Source organism: Oncorhynchus nerka, linkage group LG15 (genome assembly GCF_034236695.1).
Source record: "Oncorhynchus nerka isolate Pitt River linkage group LG15, Oner_Uvic_2.0, whole genome shotgun sequence".
Classification (NCBI taxonomy): Eukaryota; Metazoa; Chordata; class Actinopteri; order Salmoniformes; family Salmonidae; genus Oncorhynchus; species Oncorhynchus nerka.
In genome coordinates this window covers 27826862-27831629 of record NC_088410.1, presented here as the reverse complement: position 1 = coordinate 27831629, position 4768 = coordinate 27826862, and the positions used below count along the sequence as shown (strand labels likewise).

At 46.3% G+C, this 4768-nt stretch overlaps 1 long non-coding RNA gene across 1 annotated transcript; it reads left to right on the top strand.

Moving 5' to 3' along the window:
* The first annotated feature begins 528 nt into the window (after positions 1-528).
* Positions 529-1405, top strand: LOC135559895 (uncharacterized). The gene is made up of 3 exons (XR_010458585.1): positions 529-699; positions 786-844; positions 950-1405. It is a non-coding gene; the product is annotated as an uncharacterized LOC135559895 (long non-coding RNA).
* The last annotated feature ends 3363 nt before the right edge of the window (positions 1406-4768 follow it).

The following is a 4768-nucleotide window of genomic DNA, read 5'->3' as shown; positions in this document are numbered from 1 at the left end:
TCTATTTGGCCAAGAAGGAGAGTGATGGAGGGCTGCATCAGATGACCTGGCCTCCACAATCACCCGACCTCAACCCAATTGAGATGGTTTGGCATGAGTTGGACCATAGAGTGAAGGAAAAGCAGCCAACAAGTGCTCAGCACATGTTCGAACTCCTTCAAGACTGTTGAAAAAGCATTTCAGATGAAGCTGGTTGAGAGAATGCCAAGAGTGTGCAAAGCTGTCATCAAGGCAAAGTGAGGCTACTTTGAAAAATCTAAAATATATTTTTGCACAACACACTTCTACCGGACGACTGAGGGTGCACCTGCAAAAGCCCCTGGCAGGATCTTAGTTAGCATGAAATAAGGGTGCACTTGATTAAGCTCACCCAGTGCACTGGGTAGGTAGAGTTCACTCTTTGAAACCATTGGATTTGTCCATGAATGCGCAAACCCTTAAGCACACCAGCTGAATGAAATCAAGCGCACCTAATCTCAATTGGGAAATTGGACCAATGGAAATTATGTTCAGTGGCTTGCAGATGTACCTAATTAACCAGCCAGATTAGAAGGGTCTAGGATTCCTTTGTAAGGCGCAGCAAAAAAGACAATCAGATACAATATCAGGGATCTTCTGGTAAGGCTTCTGGCTACCATTAGTTCTGAATACTGAGGATTTGAGGAGAAAAAAAGCTGTGAGTTTTGAAATGTCTTTGAGGTAAGTTGTACGGCTCTAGTTTGATTCCCTTGTCTTCCATGTTTTAAAGGTATTTAACTGACTAGGATGTTTTTGTTTTTATTTAGAATTACTTGGATTTGTTGCCTGCTAATTGGAGGGATAACCTGTTATCCTCCACCTAAAGGTGTGTTTTGTTCTGCACATATAATTCAGTAAAAGTAACACTGTATAAATAGCAGAACTTCAAATGATGGCATTTTACAATTTGAAACTTTCTTTTCTTTCGTAGGTAATTATAGATATAGTCCCCAAAATCAATTAAAAGGAATTGGCCACAATGCAGCGGTAGCTACCGGATCCCGTGCCTCGGCAGGTGAAGCAGCCACCAGTAATGCCACTGCAAGCGTCACGACTGGCCCAAATACCTTAGGTGGAGCAACCGGATCCCGTGCCTCAGAAGCAGTCACCCACAATGCCTCAGCAAGCGTCACGACTGGCCCAAATACCTTAGGTGAAGCAACTGGCCACAATGCTTCATCAAGCGCCACGACTGGCCCAAATGCCTTAGGTGAAGCAACTGGCCATGGTGCCTCGGTAGTGGAAGCAACTGGACACAGTGCCATGCCAGCGGTCACCCATAATGCCTCGGAAGCGGCCACCCACAATGCTTCATCAAGCGCCACGACTGGCCCAAATGCCTTAGGTCAAGCAGCTGGCTATAGTGCCTCGGCAGCGGAAGCAACTGGACACACAGTGCACCCATAATGCCTGCCGGAAGCGGCCACCCATAATGCCTCGGCAAGTGTGGCAACTGGCCCAAATACCTTAGGTGAAGCAACTGGCCACAATGCTTCATCAAGCGCCACGACTGGCCCAAATGCCTTAGGTGAAGCAACTGGCCATGGTGCCTCGGTAGTGGAAGCAACTGGACACAGTGCCATGCCAGCGGCCACCCATAATGCCTCGGAAGCGGCCACCCACAATGCTTCATCAAGCGTAACGACTGGCTCAAATACCTTAGGTAAGTCAAGTCGGTACCTCATCAAATCTGGTTCAAATGCCTCGGCGGAAGCCACAGGCGCCCTTGCCTCTGCGGAAGCCACAGGCGCCCTTGCCTCTGCGGAAGCCACAGGCGCCCTTGCCACGGGGCGCCCTTGCCTCTGCATCTGCGGAAGCCACAGGCGCCCTTGCCTCTGCGGAAGCCACAGGCGCCCTTGCCTCTGCGGAAGCCACAGGCGCCCTTGCCTCTGCGGAAGCCACAGGCGCCCTTGCCTCGGCGGAAGCCACAGGCGCCCTTGCCTCCGCGGAAGCCACAGGCGCCCTTGCCTCGGCGGAAGCCACAGGCCTTGAACAGGAGGGCCATCTCCTCAAGCAACATGGATTTTAGCAGCAGTGGTGTTACTCAGGATTTTGGGTCTGATGGTGACAATGAAAGCACCCAATGTCTCAGCTCCAGCAGCGCTCAAGGCAGCATCGTTGAATAGTCAGTTCTCATCCCAATATATTTACAACTCTGTGTATGAGAATGGCAAAACTGTCTACTCCCAAACCTGCCACACCACTGGGGAGGTTATACCATTTTGATAGCGGAGATACTCTCAAGGACTGTAGTGACGTTGTCATCTCTGAACCAAGCATATCCCCACCTGCTAAAATCTCACAACCTGCTAAAGGAACCCTGCCACAAGGGAAGTCTACTGGGATGTAATGTGCAACTTTTACACTCACCTGCACTTTGCGTTCTGATTTAGAAATCATTTGTACTAATCATCTATCAACAGAATTGCAATGGTAGATTCATCCTTTAGATGACAAATCCAAGTTGTTGCTGACACTTTCTTTAAGCTTCCACTGTATGCTTTTGCGTCGGCCAGGGAGATGCTGCTGCTCATGCTACCCTGCATTACTTGTAAAACAATAAAATATTGTACCTTTTTAAGTACTTCCTTGTGTTTTGAAATACTGTGTGTTTAATGTCTACCTTTGGCTAGCTGGTTGAGAACCGTGTTGGTTGCCAGTGCAATTTGTAGTAAAAGGGAATGTTCCTATTCTTTTGGATTTGAAATATATAATTTATTTTTTATCTTTGCTGCTCGTTGACAAATCCCAAGATTGGCTCTACGTTAAAGCCACTGACCATCAATATCCCGTTCGGGATACTGAAGTATTTATTTTGTGTTGACATGTAAACATCTAATCCTGTTTTACAAAAACCTGAACGCTTGTACCCCGGAGATGGGCTACTGTGGCATGTAACCCTCAATTCTGTTTTTGTGGTGAAACGGAGCCTGCGCATACATCTCATGGTTGTCTGACTCTGTCAAATTCATTTAAAGTGGGCTACTTGCTCAGTTTGATCCACCATAACTGAGCTTAACGGCTACTTTCACCCCTAATTTAGACAAGTTTCTGCTTACTTCCTTTAGGTAGGCCATTTGTCAACTATATTTTAATACATGCAGCTTCTCTTCTGTCATAACTTGTTGCCCCAGAAGACTAAATTAGTGCTCACAAATGTCTTACGTTGATAGAATAAATGCATTAGTAATCTTAACAGGTAAAATGATTTAAGGACCAGGTAGCATGCTAGAACACAGTGGAAACATTGGTCCTGTGCCAAATGTCATTTTGACAGATTTTAAGGAAATGGAATGCTGAGAATGGTAACTTCAGTTAGTCTTGGGTGTGTATTGAATGTGATTGAAATGCTGTCTGCTTGCAAAAGTGTCAAAGATGACACATTACATGTGCATTTTCCCCGAGAGGCTGATAGAAATATTTATCCACTCCTGTTCCCAAGACAATTGAAAGATTCATTTTTATCATTTCACTGCAACTGAAGTTAATATAAACTCTGCAAAAAAAGAAAAAAATAAGAAACGTCCTCTCACTGTCAACTGTTTATTTCCAGCAAACTTTAACATGTAAATATTTGTATGAACATAAGATTCTACAACTGAGACAAACTGAACAAGTTCCACAGACAGACATGACTAACAGAAATGGAATTTTGTCCCTGAACAAAGGCGGAGTCAAAATCAAAAGTAACAGTATCTGGTGTGGCCACCTGCTGCATTAAGTACTGCCGTGCATCTCATGGACTGCACCAGATTTGCCCGTTCTTGCTGTGAGATGTTACCCCACTCTTCCACCAAGGCACCTGCCAGTTCCCGGAGATTTCTAGGGGGAATTACCCTAGCCCTCACCCTCCGATCCAACTGGTCCCAGATGTGCTCAATGGGATTGGGATCTGGGCTTTTTTCGCCTGCCATGACAGAACACTGACATTCCTGTCTTGCAGGAAATCACGCACATAACGAGCAGTATGACTGGTGGCATTGTCATGCTGGAGGGTCATGTCAGGATGAGCCTGCAGGAAGGGTACCACATAAGGGAGGAGGATGTCTTCCCTGTAACACACAGTGTTGAGATTGCCTGCAGTGACAAGCTCAGTCCGACGATGCTGTGACACACCGCCCCAGACCATGACGGACCCTCCACCTCCAAATCGATCCCGCTCCAGAGTACAGGCCTCGGTGTAACACTAATTCCTTCAACGATAAATGCGAATCCGACCATCACTCCTGGTGAGACACAACCGTGACTCGTCAGTGAAGAGCACTTTTTACCAGTCCTGTCTGGTCCAGCTACGCTGGGATTGTGCCCATAGGCGACGTTGTTGTCGGTGATGTCTGGTGAGGACCTGCCTTTACAACAGGCCTACAAGCCCTCAGTCCAGCCTCTCTCAGCCTATTGCGGACAGTCTGAGGACTGATGGAGGGATTGTGCATTCCTGGTGTTTATAAAAAAAAAAAAAATGTATATCACCTTTATTTAACCAGGTAAGCTAGTTGAGAACAAGTTCTCATTTACAACTGCGACCTGGCCAAGATAAAGCAAAGCAGTGCGACACAAACAACACAGAATTACACATGGAACAAACAAGCGTACAGTCTATAACATAATAAAAAATAAAGAAGTCTATATACAGCGACCAGGAAATGAACAGGATTTCTGAGGCTACGTTTTCCATGATCGCCTTATATGGCTGTGAATGCGACAGGAATGAACGGACACTTTCTAGCGTTTCCCCAAGGTGTCTGCAGCA